Below are 18,195 nucleotides of genomic sequence, written 5' to 3'. Positions count from 1 at the left end.
GGACTTATTTGATACACATAATTGGATAAACACAAAATATAAGTTGAATACTTATACAATATAATAATGGCATTGTACCAAATATTCTTTTTATGTGTTTGGTTGGCACATTATAAAAAATATTATTTTATTGTTGCATATCTATGACACACGCACGCGAATAATTCATATGAAAAAATACATATTTTTTTAAATTAATTTAAACTTAATAACTAAGCAAAAATAATTAAAAAATTTGAAAATAATAAAATAAATTTTATGAAAAAAAAAATTGACAACGATCAATAATATATTTTAATTATTTATTAGAGAAACTATGAATAAATAAGTAATTTATAATATTATATATTAATTAAGATAAACAAATATATTATATTTATTATATATAAATGAACAAAATTATATTTAACTTTTCAAAAATTAATATTAATATTTAAGAATTTTAAAAATAACTTTAAATGTTTTAATTTCAATAAAAAAAATTGTAATTTATTTAAAAATAGGTTTACAAGTACAAATAATCTTAAAGCACAAAAAGCATTTGAGGATTTTACTTGCCACTCTCATATTATATCCGGCATTTTTCTAATTTTTTATATTTTCAAAAATTCTCATAAACAAATTTTGGAGGTGGCGAAGAACGAAATTTTCGATAACATACTAAATTTTCGATAACTTATTTATAATTTTTTGAAAAAATAAAACTATACTACTGAAAATTTTAAAGTTTACTGAAATTTCTTGTGAGTTATCGGAAATTCCCGGCAGTGTAAAAAAAATTCTTTCAAAAATGAACTACCAGATATTTCGATAAACCCGGTAACTTTTTTAGAAAAAACTGATATTTTCTTGAAATTTCTGGTAAACACGAAAAGAAATTTCAAAAAAAAATTGTAAGGACATAAGAGTAATAGCACCATCATTAAAAGAGGGGTGTCTGATATAAGTATGGGGGTAGCATGTTAAATCCTCAAGGTGTACTTCATCCATACATACAAGTCTATCATATTTCATCTTCAAAATTAAACAAACCCATGAAAGACCATATATTCTTCTAAGTATACAACCACACTTGAAACTATTTGGACTTATTTTCTCTGCTCCCAACTCTTCGTGATAAATAAAGTTAAATTCGACTCGAAATATATTGTCAACCAAGTGTGAATACAAATTATTGGCTTTGAAATTATGTTCTAATATTCGAATGCTGCAACTAAATGATATTTGTCTTGTCGCTATGTTGATTTTAAATCATTTTATTCACTGATTCCAAACCCTTACAAAAATCCTCATCACTATTTTTCAAACAATTCTTAAATGTAGTATGGACAGATCCAACTCTATTAGTTAAAGTATTTCCAAAGTGTCTAACCTGATTAATTCATGCACACATAAGTTTCTCTTTCACTTGTTCTAGTATAGTGCTTTCAACATATTTCAAAAAATTCAAATATTTTGCGCAAATCCTTATGAACTGTATGTCAAATTCGACATATAAGTCCTCTACAGAATAATCTATTATAACATTCCATACATCTGTTATATTTTCCAAAATATAACTCGATTTCATCATTCTCCCATCTTCATCCTTGATATTTTTGGTCTCCATTGCAGACTTAAATCTACCTCTCAAATTTTCTGTTAAGTAATACCTACACAACAAAACATAAGATGTAGGAAACACCCTTACAACTGAATTCATCAGTGGGGTATCACGATCAGTGACAATCAACTATGGCATATTTTCTTGATCTTTCAACAATTTCCAACACAATATCAATGTTCACGTATCTTTATCCTCTTTTTCACATTCCAAAAACGCAAAATCAACTGAATAAGCCATTTTTGTAAAAGTAACACCAACAATTTTCAAAAGAAGAATCATGTACTTGTTGGTCTTAAATATTGACTCAATTACCAAAGCATAGAGTGAAATAAGTTGAACAACTTCATATAATCAATATGAACTCAGAATATACCTCAAACCATTTTTCCATCCTAAGACAATTTATGCGTAGATACTTAATGATCAACATCCAACAGTTTCTACAATTGTTGCATTCCAAATCTTAGGCTTTGTATCGCTTTGTTGTTTCGGTTGTGAACATTCTATATTTGAGACATTTTTAAGTTTTTTCCTTTTCAAAGTTGCAAGTATGTTTTTAGGTTGAGACATGTTCAATGTCATTTCAAAAACAAGTTCCTCTCGTAAGCATTCAGACAACATACAATTTGATGACCAACTAACCTGTGACTCATACTATGATTATATACATTAAATGTACATGAACTATTCGCTTTGTGCTACATCAATGTGACTCATACAATTATATACATTAAATGCACATGAACTATTCGCTTTGTGCTACATCAACTCAAAAGGACATATATGTTTCCTTGTTCTTGTGCCATCATGTTTCAACTTTTGAATATGTTCTTTATACTAACCATTTCTTTCGCATCTCATTGTAACAAATGTTTGTCTTCTATCAAAATTAGAATTCGACCTACCGATAACAATGTCGAACCCTAATTTGACAACCTCGCTGCATACTCATTCAAGCATATGTTCACGTAAAGTAAACTCATGTTTATTGATAGGTTTAATACATGTTTTAGTCTATTAATTTAATTTCATGTTTCGCTTTAGTCCCTTAACTAAAAAGTTTTACAAGTTAGTCCTTAATTTCACTTATGTTATACTATTTGGCCCCTTCCGTCAATTTATGACAAAAAAATATTAAGTTATGGTGACGTGGATTTACAACAAGACTCAAGGTCTAAATATGACTCAACATTTGTACTATAAATTCAAATTTCCACTTAAGTTTCTCAGGTGAATAATATTAATCTAAGAAACTTAAGTGAAAACCCTACTTTATAATACATATGATAAGTTAAATTTAAACTTTGAGCCTTGTTGTACATCAATGTCACTATAACTTAACGTTTTTTATCAGAAATTAACGGAAAGGACCAAATAGAGTAACATGAATGAAGTTAAAGGACTAACTTGTAACACTTTTTAGTTAAGAGTCCAAGAGAAACATTAAATTAAATTAAGAGACTTGGGGACTAAATATGTCTTATTGATAAATTATTTTTGAACTACTTGGACAACAACTTGTTCTCCTTAGATGAATTAACTTTAATCACAACATCAAGTGTTTGATCACAACATCAGAGTGCACCATAACTACAACCAATAAAAAAAAAAGAGAATTTCAATCAACATGAATGGTAAGTTAAATTTAAACTTTGAGCCTTGTTGTACATCAATGTCACTATAACTTAACATTTTTTTATCAGAAATTAACGGAAAGGACCAAATAGAGTAACATGAATGAAGTTAAAGGACTAACTTGTAACACTTTTTAGTTAAGAGTCCAAGCGAAACATTAAATTAAATTAAGAGACTTGGGGACTAAATATGTCTTATTGATAAATTATTTTTGAACTACTTGGACAACAACTTGTTCTCCTTAGATGAATTAACTTTAATCACAACATCAGGTGTTTGATCACAACATCAGAGTGCACCTTAACTACAACCAATAAAAAAAAAAGAATTTCAATCAACATGAATGGTAAGTTAAATTTAAACTTTGAGCCTTGTTGTACATCAATGTCACTATAACTTAACATTTTTTTATCAGAAATTAACGGAAAGGACCAAATAGAGTAACATGAATGAAGTTAAAGAACTAACTTGTAACACTTTTTAGTTAAGAGTCCAAGCGAAACATTAAATTAAATTAAGAGACTTTGGGACTAAATATGTCTTATTGATAAATTATTTTTGAACTACGTGGACAAAAACTTGTTCTCCTTAGATGAATTAACTTTAATCACAACATCAGGTGTTTGATCACAACATCAGAGTGCGCCATAACTACAACCAATAAAAAAAGAGAATTTCAATCAACATTAAACAAATTCGAATTTCAATTTCCGAATCAATCTTACAAAAATATGAATTTCAATTCTCCGATCAATCCTACAAGAAAAAAACAGAATTATACAGAAAAAAACAAATTATATATGGGTCTTGCTAACCAATACCCTGAGTGCACTCTTTAAGGTTTCTAAATAAAGAAATATTTTATAAAAAAATTGACCATTTTAATTTCCAATGCACTAAATACGCATATTTCCAAGAAAAACTTACTTCTTTAACGTTTTAAAAAATGCCCCAAAGACACTGGTTAGCATTTCTCATCGTATATATTACCAATGATATAAATGTGCATTATTTGTAATTTCAGACGATTTTCCACTTTTTAATGTCATACAATTGAATGTTGTTTGCAATTGAATGTTGTTTGCAAGTGAAAATCTTAATTAAAAATGCAATGAAATTTTGAAAGGGTTTAACGTTTTTTTTGTTATGATCATGAAGAGCACTACTATGTAGGTAATACAACATTCGTTTTCCTACCTGATGTTTTCGGATTCCAAAATCCAAAAGGTGTGTCAAGATTCTAAAATCCAAACTAAATTTAACTTGGACAAGGGTGTGTTTTTAATGAAGAAATTGTTGATTTGGTGTGTTGTGATGCGTCCGAATTTCAATTTTCAAAAGACATTTTTGAATTTCCATAGGATTTAAGAGTACTACATAGAGTGGGTGTAGTGAACAATGCTCAATATTTTGAACTTCCACTATCACATATATCACATAAGATAGTAATCAACAACATGCCTAATTTCAATTTTCAAAAGACATTTTTGAATTTCCATAGGATTTAAGAGTACTACATAGAGTGGGTGTAGTGAACAATGCTCAATATTTTGAACTTCCACTATCACATAAGATAGTAATCAACAACATGCCTTATACAACAAATGCACGTGTGTTTTGCTAATGAATCCTACAAATTTGAACATCAATATTTCAAACCAAAATAATGTACTCACTATTTTTTTTTAAGTAGTATACTAAAATGTTTCCAAAATTCTCACAAATAAGTTTAAAATCCAAATAAACCTCTAGTATTCTTTTTCTCTTAAAGATCACATTTTCAAACAAATGAAAGTAAATCATTTACCATCGCACTGAACTTCAATTTTCACAGATTGTGTGGCTCCAACTATTGTGTCGACTCTTATGGCTTGTGAGTAATGCATTGATCCAAAGGACATAGAAAATTACATGATATAGTGAGTAATGCATTGATCCAAAGGCACAAGTTAAGTTCCTACAACCTCCAAATTCTCTTTTATTTATTCTTTGAGTATTGATATAAAGAATGGATTTGGGGATACTGCAATGAATGTGCTCCCAAGTCTCAGCTCTTATTAAGACATGAATGAAAGACAGAAAATGCATACTATACAAAATGCATGCTAAAATTTAATAGGCTTAGTAGGGCTCGAACCTACAATATTACCGTTGTGAGCGGTACATTTCAACCAATACAATTTTATATGTACAAAAATGGAGACGCCATGCAATCAAAGATATTTTCTTCAAAATAAGTTTGCCAAAACCTTACCTCTTTAAGAATAACTCATCATGGAATCAATGGTAAAGTATAAACATGCATAATTTGAGCTAAATACAGCAAATTTCAGTTTTATATGTATATCAAACACACTGTCTATATTTCATTTTGTCCTTGAAATATAAAGCTCCTTATCACTAAACTTAATGTTTAGTGCATATGTCTGTAACTTGACATAAAATCTTATCAAGTAAGATAATGGATATTTGTAGTATCAAGGATATTTAAAATAGAGAAAAAATAGTAGATCAAATATTTTGAAATGAAATGGCAAATGTTGTCCTCAATTTGTTGCTTTTTTAGTATCCTGCTAAATGCCAAGCCAATTGTCAATAAAAGGATTGCAGTATCGCTACGTAACATAAAATAAAATAAAATGAACTATTTATTATATACTTTCGGGAAAAAAAATTAAATGCAAATGCAAAATCAGAATCTTAAATAATTCAATTATATCTTTTTTGTATTACCGCATTAAATTAAATATTCATAGTAAAGCAAAAAAAATACTCAAAGGCTGAATAAAGTGATTGCACGCGATTGTTTCCTACATTTATTACGGCCTTTTCTTGTTTTGTTCCTTTTGTATAAGGAAGCCTTTCTTTAACCATGTTATATGTACAAAGTATCCACCACAACTTAATGGTAATTAATCTTCATCGAGGAACCGGTTGCGCACTCAAAGTGAATTCACCTTTTCCTATAAGGAAGGCTTGTAACCTACCCCTCTATAAAATTCTGAATTCAACAAACACTTATCCACAACAAAGGAGTGAGGGAGTCTTTGGATTGTTCTGTTTTTTTGCAGCTATGGAGAACAACGGCAAAGTCTGTGGGATTTGTGATAAGTGGTTCTCCAGTGGGAAAGCCATTGGAGGCCACATGAGATCTCACTACGTCAAATTGCCGATTCCTCCAAAGCTTGAAACTAACAATCAAGTAGAAGACGATTCAGCCAATTCAACCCAGCATCCCATTCAATCTGCTTTCTCGCTGAGTTGCCATCCCAAAGGAAAACGCACTGAGAATGTCGGATCTATGAAACGCAACTTGTCTGCTATCTCTGCAAGCTCAAACAGCGAAAGCAAATCTGAGTCCTACCCAGAAACCCCAACCCACAAAAGATCTAAATGCCTCCAGGAACCTCTGTCAGAACAAACAAGTCCAGTAAGTCCAATATCTGAAACTGAAATTCCTCGCGGTGCTTGGAAATTGTGGGATTTTTACGAATTCGCGCAGCAAAAGGAAGAGGCCAAGGCACAAAAAATGGAGGAAATCAACGAAATGAAGGCAAAAGACAGTGGAAGCAGGAGAGGTGACTTGCTTGCTCAAGCTGACTCTCAAACCAGGTTCAAGTGTGGGTGGTGTGGAAAAGTGCTCCGATCTTTTCAAGCTCTTGGTGGGCACAAAGCACACTGCAGAAATGACAAAGATGGTGACTTTATTGATCAGAAACCTTTTCCATGCCAATACTGCAACAGATTGTTCAAGTCTTCTCAAGCACTCGGTGGACACATGAGGGTACACTTTTCCGCTGCTAATGAATTTTGAAGCGTGTCAGTGGATCTCAAGTTAGCAGCTACAAGATGAAGATGATAACAACATCTGTTTTGAATTTTCAAGTCCTGATGATATTTTAAGTTTCACAACGCAATTGCGGAGATCAGAATTTACAGGTTTAATTTGTGGTTATGTACACAATTTTAATTGTGTTCAGTTCTGAATGTTAAGAACAATATTTGCTTTCATCATTTTAAGTTTTAATAATTCGGAATTGTGGGTTTACATTTATGTAAGAGGGATCTTTGTTTTTTATTATCGTTTAAGTGTTCTTGTTAGTAGTTTGTATCTTCTTTGTCTGTTAATTCATGTTCAGTGTTATCAACAGCAGATCGCAGAAAATAACTATTTGTTCAAAGTTTGTTACGAAAGAGTGTTACAGTGCCGATATAATCACTATTTGATAACATTTTGTATTACAATGCAGCTATAACATTTTGTGGGTTTACTAGTATGGTTTTAGATCAAACTTAATCGGCTCCTACTCTGTTTTTGAATGTTGGTAAAAATGTATAGAGCCAGAATGACTTGCTTCTCTAATGGGACATTAGACCTCTATTTTTCACTAGGTTTGTACTTATGAACAGTGCTACAGAAGCCATGGCACCACCATTGCAAATGGCATGGCGCAATTTTCTGACATCCACCATAGAAAGTTTGGTGATGGGCTTGGCTGCAATGGTGTGTTTATATGGCGGATTTTTGGCCTTCTGCCATCGACAACACTGCCTAAGAAATATTACATTACTCCCCACACTATGGATAGACTAATGGACTTGCATATTTTATATAAAGGAGTAACACATATAACTTTCTGAACAACAATAATAAATAAAATTTCATCGTTATTATATACTTGTAGAAGCTTCAAAACGATTACAAGTGTTGTCTGTGTCCTTAACTAGGAAGAAGCATTTGTTTAAACTTTGGGTTGAACCACATGTTCAGTACCAAGCTGCTATGCAGGTGCTCTGGTATGGCTTTCTAGGGGAGAAATTAAGCCTTGATGAATTATCCTTTTTCAAAATTTGATTGTTAGATGTAAGAGAAATACTTAAATATCATGATCCAACAAAAGTGGTATCAGATCTATTGCGAAAAGTTAAGATATGCCGCTATGATTCCAAAAATGCAAAACAGGAGTTTGGGATTGTGCAAAAAGTGTGGCATCCTCTAATGGGGCCCAGGTGGTTGAAAAAAGCAGACAAAACTGCACAGGTAGCAACTAGTTCAAATAATTAAACATGAAAAGAAAAGCAAAACTCAAGCAGTTGAGAAGGATGAATGAGGTTACATAGGAACCGCAAACAATGTTGTCGATGGCGGAGAGCCAAAATCCCACCATACCGGCCACTTTGCGGCGCCTTTATATCGGAAAAAACCCGCAATATCTGCATATATTTACCATAGCGGCCATGGCACCGCTATTTGATAACACTGACCGCAAATATATATAGTTACTCTGTGTGTGTGTGGGACTGTAATTTGATGAATATAGTTACTGGAAGCATATGGCATACAAACAGAACAGAATGGAACTGCGTACTTTGCTTTCTTCTCTTCGGTTCCACCTTTTTTCAGTGAAATCAAAATGCAGTAATTGTTTTACTTTTTTCTTTTAGTTGAGTCTGTTCTGTTCCAGATTTCTGTTCCAAATTATTTAGCAAATGCTACCTAAGGTTACATTATCTATTGTTTATTTTTCTGAAAACCTGGTATTCGGTCTAAGGACCAACTAATTCTACCATCCATTAGTGCCTGATAGATTATAGTTGTTCTAATTAGTAATTACTATGGGTTAACTGATACTATACCATGTATACTAATCCTTTTTACTGCACTCCCTGCCATTTTGTTGCTGGAAAATATAAATATAAATAGAATACATAAGGCCTTCTAGGACCAAGATGTGAGACAAAAATGAATTTTCACCTCCATGACATATCTATCATCTATCAATCTGAGCCAATGTCAAATTCAACTTTTAGTAATTAGAGAGTATCACTCTATGATTGAAGAAGGAAATAAGATATAGAGCAGGAGTTTTGGGATTTAAGTTAGAGCTTCATTTTTTAATAAAATGGGGAAAGAAGAAATTATAAAAAAAATTGACGAAGATGAGTAAAATCTTGCCATATGTGAACCCCGATCAGTGTTGTCGATGGCGGATGGCGGTCCATGGTGGAGAGCCAAAACCCCGCCATTCCGGCCGTTTTACGGAGCTGTCATAGCGGATTATGGTAGAAAAACCCACAATATTGGCCGATATTTACCATTGCGATGAGTTCAAAAACCGCATGTGTATCCGCCACAGTGGCCATGACTCCGCTATTTGATAACACTGATCCCAATTAACTCATAAAGCCCCCCATGTGCATCTCTGCAAGTATTAACTCAAGGCTTTTAATTTAAAACCAAATTTACAGATGGAGTCGTCATTTAAGGTGTGTTTCACAATGTTCGTTCAAAAGAAAGTTAAAATATCTAATATATATTTTTATGTATATTATAATGTTAGAATTAGAGTTTGGCGTAACTCATCCCTACAAAATCAACTTGAAAGATGAGGGGTGTCACTCTATATAAACCCTTGTTAGACTCTATATTTAACCAATGTAAGACTTGAGTACTTGAATTTTTCTCAATACACCCCATCACGCCCAACACTATTGAGTTTGGTGCATAAACGGTGGATGGCCCAGATTGTGTGGGACTTGGTTTTTTCAATACACCCCCTTACGCCCAACACTACTACGCCCAACACTTTTGGGCGTGGTGCGCATATATAAGTGTTGGGTAGCCCGAATCAATAGACTCTTGACACCATGTTAGAACTAAAATTTGGCCTAACTCATTCCTATAAAACTGGCTTGTACGGCGAGGGGTGTTACTTTATATAAACCCTTATGAGACTCTATCTTTAACCGAAGTGAGACTTGGATACTAGAGTTTTTCCCAAAACAAAATATAGACACTGCCTTCCTAAAACCTATCCTCCGAAATCCAACTTCCAAACATACTTTTAAGTATTGTTTGAGAGTTTGGAGGAGAGCGGAGGGGAGAGCTTTGAAGAAAGTGAAGGATTGAGTGAAAAGAAATGGAGAGATCTAAGTAGAGAGAGTTTTGTGGGGTTTATTTTCGTTCATAATACAAAGTTCCTCTAGTTTGGAGAACTAAAAAATTGTATTGGAACAGGGGTTTGGAAGGTTTTGAAAAGTTTAGATAAGTTGTTGAACTTTAATATATGTTGTTATAATATTCCGAAAATTAAAAATATGTTAGTGATAAACATTCATTTATCATTTTATTCAAAACCATTCTTTCAAAAAATGTTAAAAGATTTCTCTATATTTTCTTTAAATTTCTTTTTTCTGAAGCTCTCCCTTCACACACACACACACACCCCCTCCTAACTCAAAAAGAGCCCTACGGACTACTTTTGTGATTTCTATCTCTATGGACAAATTTGATTAATCCCTTATCCTTCAAGGACCAAAATGATTATTAATAGTATATTTTCCAACAATGTCGCACTATTATGTACGTGGAGTCGTGAATACTATTAATGGATTAGATTAGCCCAAACATGAAAAACTGGCAACCAAATGTCTCTTGATAATACATTTCCTTAGAAGTACAATTCCAGTCCATTGCGTGGGTTAGAGGGAAGTGTTAAAAACGTTATGCGATGCTAATTCAATTACTTGTTAAAAAAAAGGTTGATCTAAATATATAGCATTAGAAAGTAAGAATAACTGAGCCACTCACGACTTACAAGATGAAACTCTACACACTCGGAGTGGGGCACAAGCAAGCATCTAATGGTGGCCCTTTGTGTTGAATCTATATACTTACCTATCTTATAAGTTTAGGACTAAACCAAATTCTCAGATGCAAGTACAAGGAAAAACGATGGAAGTGCAAACAATAGAAAATTGGCAATCTAAAAGAATTCAGTCACAATCACAGACAGCAAATTCCTTTCCTCTAAAAAAGAGTTGGTGTCATGTTGTGTGTGGCAAGCAGAGGATGAAGATAGCACATTGGGTCAAACCCTCTTACATATTAAGTCTTGTTGATCAGTGTTGATTATGGATTTTCAAAGGCTCGCATTTCATACCCTTTCAAGTTCAGTTCGGTGCTCCTAATTTAAAATTTATTTAAGATAATAACACCTAAACTTGACTTTGGCAAGTAAGAAAATTGGTTTCCCTCTTCTAAAGTGAGCTCTCACCTTGGAGAAAAAAGTATTGTGTGTCGAGTCAGCCAGAAATACTTGTTTATATTAAACACATGTATAATAAGTTATGAATTTGCATGTATCTTTCTTAAAATTTGGATTGGACCTTGCTCAACCTTACATAACCAGTTTGTAAAGAAGGATGTCAATAGCGCCACTATAGCGGAAAAGCGTGAGAGGTAGGGTTCGGGTGCGATGCCATCTCTCTGCGAAACACCTTCAAAAGTGGAGGTTTTCAGAGCCACAAATTGTGGCCATCCTGCTATCCACAGGCTCACTACAGCTGTGCCTAATGGAGATGAGGAGTTGGAGGTGGAAGAACAAAAGTTTGAATTGATGAAAAGGACATATGATACTATCTATTTATGCTACTTAAGTATTTTCACTTGGCAATATTTCTTGATATTTTCGGTTTAGTTCAAAGAACATGTACTATCAATGTAAATTTGTTTTACACATACATCCAATGAGAGTCCCCTATTTTGCCATGTCATCTCACTCCTAGTTTATACTGAAATTGTTGATATGAAGTGGCGAAATGATAAATTCCGATTGGTTGTCAATGTAAAACAAATTTACACAATCTGGGGATGTCCCTTTAACTCATACATAATTAAAAACATATATTTAATCATCAGTAATTCGATCACTGGTGAATAGTGAAGCTTGAACCATATCTTTGTTATTTTTCACTAATTCAATGACAAATCAAGTTTTAAAAAAACTAGTTTCAATGTAGAAAAATAAAATCATTATTACACTTTTGCTCTTCTAACTTGATTCTTTAATATCTTTTTCTATTCAAATTAAGCCCACGCATACTATAAATGCTATAGTCAAATGTTTCTTTCAATTCCCTTCATCCAAACTCAGTAAGCCATCATAAATTCATTTGTAACTCCTCTCATATCAAGATTTACCCTAATGTTGACGGGATCGCGAGTTGGAGGGTGGAGGATCACACCTTCTTACAACTCAAACAGTGTTTCTAATGGTGGAAGCCATAAATCCGCCATACTAGATGCTTTGTATTGTAGCGCCGTCATAGCGGATTATGGCAGAAAAAGCAGCAATATTGGTTGATATTTACCATTGTGATCGGCCCAAAAATCTCCATTAATATCGACCGTCGCGCCACCATGGCGGATATTCAATAATACTAGATTCAAGAATTATTATATTTAGCATGCCGTAATGCCTTTTGGATTGGACGTGATGGGATCACACAAAAATGGCACAGGATGCAGCGGTATTGCAAGTTGGTTGCACTTGATCTGTTTCTTAATCTGGTTCCATTTTCAGCCACATAAAAAACTAGTTTCTTATTGAAGCAGTTCAGGTCGGGTTAAAAAAGCAGGTTCCAAATTTAAAACAGATTCCTTCTTCCTCACGCATTCTCCGTTCAGACTCAGAGCCAAAAACAAATCCTCTTCTGCGAGCAACAGCGAGTCGCCTCTTAAACTCTCCTCCGCCAGCGACTGCGACGAAGCCTCCTCCTTCTTCCTTTTTGTTTTTCTATTAGTTCTGTGTATTATTTATTAACTTGTCATTATGAATTTATAGTTAAGAACTTATGAACCTAATTTAATGCGGTGATTCAGAGGTTATTTTATTCGTATACGATAAAATTATGCACGTGCATATATAACTATAACTATATATAATTTACATGTAAGTGCACTTTTTCCCTATTAGCAAGATCTTATGATTTATGCTATAGTTCTCGAGTTACGATCGTCCAACCTCCTCCTGATCTTCCGTAGAATCTAAACTTTCAACACATTGATTTGATTCACCCTTTTATCCATTCATTTATGATGCTCGGAAACTTTAAACTTATTTATTATTAACACGCAAGTTAGCAACATGCCAATAACTAAGCAAGACGAAATCCAGAACAAATATATAACAATCTCATCAGTCTTCTACCCTAGGGTTGAATTGAACACATAGCATACTATATGCAGCATATATTAATCAATCAAACCGATTGTTGTTGCAAATAATTAGAATCATAGCAGAGATAGAATCAAACCGATAAGCGATAGCAATAACTGAAATGAAGACCTCAGTTGCAGAATTCGCATAGCGTGTTGCGAATAGTAATAATAATAGGTCGTAGAATCTTTCAGGAACTCTTCAATTCCAATAAAAAAAATTCAGTTCTGTACACAGGAGAGAAAGAAAGCATTAACAAAATGAGATTTGAAGAGAGTGTAGAAATAAATAGTAATAGTGATTATCTGTAACCTGTGTTGCTTGATTTACCGCGAAATCTCGGTACGGTACGGTGCGGTGCGCATCGGAGCTATGGCGGTGGAGAATTCTCCGACGAACAAGTCCGGCACCGTTTGCCGCCGGCCAATTGGTTCAGTGAGACGCTTATCCAACTTGTTTCTGATTGGTACAAAGGCAAGGCTGTAAGCGGCTGATGGACCTATTCAAAAAAGAATGTGGGTTGGACTTTATTGCTATTCCCACCCTTACTGATTAGTGGTCAAGAATCACTCTAATGAAATTCGAAATTGTCTTTTCAAAAATTTGGAAGTACATTTTCTTATCTATTTAAAAGACACCACAATACTTTATAAGCAGGGATGGCAACGGCGCGGGTCGGAAACGGTTATTACCTTCCCCAAACCCGAATTCTCAAACAATCCTCATTCTCCGCCCCAAACTCAATCGGGGATGGAGAATTAAAACCCAAACCCGACCCAAACGGGTTCAGGTGGGTTCGGGTATCCCCGCCCCGCCAGCATCCATTTAGTGAATCAATTTTTTTAATAGAAATATTTTTTTTCAAAATTAAATTATTTTATAAATAATAAAATAAAACAATTTCAATAAAATTCATACATACATTTCAAATATTCAAAATAATAAATACAAATCAAAGTATAAAAACTTTCGCCACATATTTAATAGTCTAAATTATCAAAAATATATAACAATATACACAATAAAATAAACGGGGCGGGTTCGGGGACGGGTTCGGGGGTGGGTACTAGTGTCCCCATTACCCGCCCCGTCCCGTCCCCATATTTTATAGTCGGGGAAAACCCGAACCCAAACCTAGTCAAAGCGGGTTTTCCCCGTCACCTTCGGGGCGGGTTCGGGTGGGTACCCGCGGGTACGGGTTTTGTTGCCATGCCTATTTATAAGTGAATCCTTGTGAAAAAATAGTTTCCCGACTAAATTTGGAACAAAATTTGAAAGTATATTTTCGTCTAGATGAGGCGAATGGTGTCACTTGGTTTGAAAGGGGTCATTGGTATTGTTGATGATGATGAAGAGTGAGGTGTGATGATGCCGTGACAGTTTTGGATGCCGGAAGCTTTTGGAGAATTCTCACATTGTAGTATTGTAGTTGTCAGATGACATATGCTAAAACAACTACAAAAGTAATTGTGTTTGGAATGGTGTCCAGAATGGATATGTCTTCTTTAGAATATGTTTGGATATCATAAAATGAATGGAGCGGAATGAATCGGAATGAAGTGCATTGGAGCAGAGCGGAACGAAGATATCATTCTATTGTTTAGAAATTTTAAGACGGAATAAGACAAATTGTTCATTTCACCCAAATTGGAGGGGAAGGAATATGGTGGTAAGTGATGAAATGAAATGAAATCCATATTACTCTTTTCTGCTCCGCTCCATCAGTTTTTAAATTATTTAAATAATGGAATATTATTTTATCTATCTCATTCCGCTCCGCTCCATCCGATTTCATCAATCTAAAACAAAGCCTTAGACTATGTTTGGATTGATGGAACACAACGGAGCGGGGCGGAATGAAATGAAATGAAATAGTATTATGTTTCATTGTTTGGATTAGTAAAAGGAGGATGGAATGGAGCGGAACATGATAATGCATTTCATCCTATTCCATTCAATTTTCCCTTTTTTGTTCCATCCAATTTGGGGTGTATGGGATGGAATGAGACATTTTTAATAAAATAACCAAACAATGAAGTGAGATTTATATTTCATTTAGCTCCATTTCGCTCTGTCATGTTCCAATCCGCTTTGCTCTATTGTGTTCCATCAATCTAAACATAGCCTTAGAATTTTGATATTTATTATTTAATATTAACCACTCTTTCAATAGTACCAACATGTTTTCTAATACTTCTGTTTGGTTTTAGATTAAGCCGTTTTTCTTTTTTAAGGATTTTAATATTTATTATTTAATTAATACTAACCACTCTTTCATTAGTACCCGCATTTTTTAAGATTGAATTGAAGACTTATCAAGATTTGAAGGTTATATGGAGAACATATCATCTTAGATTAACAAAGAGACCAATTGAATTTGATGTGACAATTGCTAGATAATGTTGAAACGTATAGAATCATCTAGTAGAGTTTCAGTTTTGTTATTTATTATTGTTTTGTTAAGTTATCTAATTGTATATTTTAAGTTATGTTAATTGTCATGTATTTAGTAATTGTCTGCAATAATGAAAGTGATAAAGTGTTATCTAATAAACTATTAAGTTAAAATGTTTGTAATATACAAATAATGATTGAATAATACTAAAACAATAAAATTTATACATGTCCCCCATGGGCTATATGTGTTACTTGTGATGCCAAAGTATAAACCCCATCATCTATATTTATCAAATTCATGAGGTTATTTGTAACAAATGTTATCATTTGCAGACATTGTTGGTCAGTCACATCAGGTGGAGGCAATGGCACGTCATTAGAATGTCCCCCAGCATCGAAGGCTCTACATCATCTATATGCTCAACATGTGGAATGATGTGAGGGTGAAATACAATAAAGTATCATTATAAGTAATCATCCATACACTTCCTAGGGATCTGAACATCCACTACATGATCTATAATGGCACAAGCATGATTGACAGTGTTAGACAAAAACTATCTATCAATGCCCTCATCTGACATAGCATGGTCTGATCTTGGGATGTCCTAAACATATCCAAACTCATGCAAACACCTCCCAGGTAAATGTCTAGCCACTAAGGTGTCTTATCGCATATAACTAGAAAAAATGTCTCATCAAATTCCTAATGGACTCTATGGTCAACGTAGGGTGTCTGGATGACATCATCTAAGGTAAGGGCTTCGGCCATTCGCCTTTACTCTTAGAGACTTCTTGGATGTGAATGTCGGGTCATCCATCTCTTTGCTCGTGAGGAGCCATTAGTGGTAAGATCAAATACACACCTGTCACAGATGTATTGGAAATAATTGTATATCTAATATTGCACAAGAACATATGCAAATTCAGTGAATGTCATAAATAAGAATTAAATTAATAAGACATAATAAATTTTTAAACCTAAAATAGACTCATAACCGACAAGTTGTCTCGTCTCAAAGACGGTCGCCTCTTGAAGTGCATAATATAGTACAGTTAATGCACTACACCCTCATGCCTAGTTGACATGGTTAAGATCGGAAAATATATACATGTACCTCGCATTGATATATACACATAAGATTTATTTGCTTAGTACATCAAGATGTAACATGTATACCCTAGCAGCTGCATCATACATAGATTGTCTCACCAGCTTCGTATACCTCTCCCGGAGTCAAGATAGACGAGAGTGAGCACCCTTGTTAAACTTAACTCTTTTTTCACCTATACCTCGAGAAACCCCCAAGCCCAGTGTAGTTGTAATACATGCAATCTTTTAGTTAATGAGATGAGCTGTGAATAAACTACCTGGCATAGGGATATGGAAGAGAAAGGATACATCATCCAAAGTAATCGTCATCTCCCCAAAAGGAAAATGAAAAAAAGGGTGAATTCTTAGGCAATCAACCAATAAATGCTGACAGTAATGGAGCGTTGAGCACGGTCAACGAACAGTCCACCAATGAAAGAAGGCCATAATAATCGACAGTCTCTCCGACCTTTGGAGGCATATGAACATTTGAAAAATTATTCACCTTCACCCCATGGGTGGTGTTGACAAGCAACTATCGACTAAGGAAAGTAGCGTCTAAATTACAAGGCATCCTTTATTGGAAAGGCATGATGGTAACTCTATAAGGAGTATTTCCAAGAGCAATGGTCGATGAAGGTACCACCAGCTTTGGGGGCTATCTCGACAGAGGTATAGGTCGATAACATGAGGTTGTGTCCAATAAATATCTCTTACTGTTACCCCGTCATCACCTCGTCGGTGCCTACAAACATAATTGTTTTCATCTAGAATTTTCAAGAGGTGTTGCATTTCGGTTCGATCCTCCCTAAGCGCTATTTTAGTTTGATAGCGCTTATTGTAAACTTGTTGGATATTTGATGTGTTCTCGGTTCTTTTGTGCTTCAAGGTTGCAAGTACTGGGAAGTACCAAATTCAAAGTCATGTCAGTAACACATGTCTACTCATCGTGAAGGAGCCGACATGCAATTGGATGACCAGCTAATTCAGGCTTAAATCATGATTGTGTAAACCGCATAACACATTAAATTTCCATTTCTTAGTTGCCAACAAATAACCACGCAACTTAAATGGACATTCATATTTTCTTGAATCGGTGTCGCCGCGTTTAAAATTTCAGATACGACGCATGTATTTCCCACTTCTTTCGCATGTCAAAGTCAAAAATGCATTTCTTCTATCCGTACCATTATCGGACCTTCCAATCACAGTACCAAATCCTAGTTTCCTAGCCTCCATACGAATCCACTGCAACATATTTTCAAGTAATTCAAATTCTTCTCCATTTACAAATTGCTCGCGAACATCAACCACCTTAGTTACGATAGGAGAAACAACGACAGGTGAAACAACTTGAGACATATTAGGTTCGACAATGTTATCTGGATGCATCATACCTAATGTTAGATAAAACACATAATTTATTAACATGACAGTTTGACTGAGTGCTGTCAAATTAAACA

At 34.1% G+C, this 18,195-nt stretch overlaps 1 long non-coding RNA gene across 3 annotated transcripts; it reads right to left on the bottom strand.

The window, feature by feature from the left end:
* Positions 1 to 3,154: 3,154 nt before the first annotated feature.
* LOC131603551 (uncharacterized) lies at positions 3,155 to 13,821 on the bottom strand. Of its 3 annotated transcripts, none has more exons than XR_009284453.1 (3): positions 13,555 to 13,821; positions 13,340 to 13,469; positions 3,155 to 3,892 (listed from the first exon to the last, which is right to left on the bottom strand). It is a non-coding gene; the product is annotated as an uncharacterized LOC131603551 (long non-coding RNA). The 3 variants fall into 3 exon arrangements; XR_009284451.1 differs by lacking the exon at positions 3,155 to 3,892 and adding an exon at positions 4,893 to 5,264 and having other exon boundaries at positions 13,555 to 13,817; XR_009284452.1 differs by lacking the exon at positions 3,155 to 3,892 and adding an exon at positions 5,271 to 5,811 and having other exon boundaries at positions 13,555 to 13,818.
* Positions 13,822 to 18,195: the final 4,374 nt, after the last annotated feature.

Source organism: Vicia villosa, linkage group LG5 (assembly GCF_029867415.1).
Source record: "Vicia villosa cultivar HV-30 ecotype Madison, WI linkage group LG5, Vvil1.0, whole genome shotgun sequence".
Taxonomy (NCBI): domain Eukaryota; kingdom Viridiplantae; phylum Streptophyta; class Magnoliopsida; order Fabales; family Fabaceae; genus Vicia; species Vicia villosa.
This window is presented reverse-complemented; position numbering and strand designations above follow the sequence as displayed.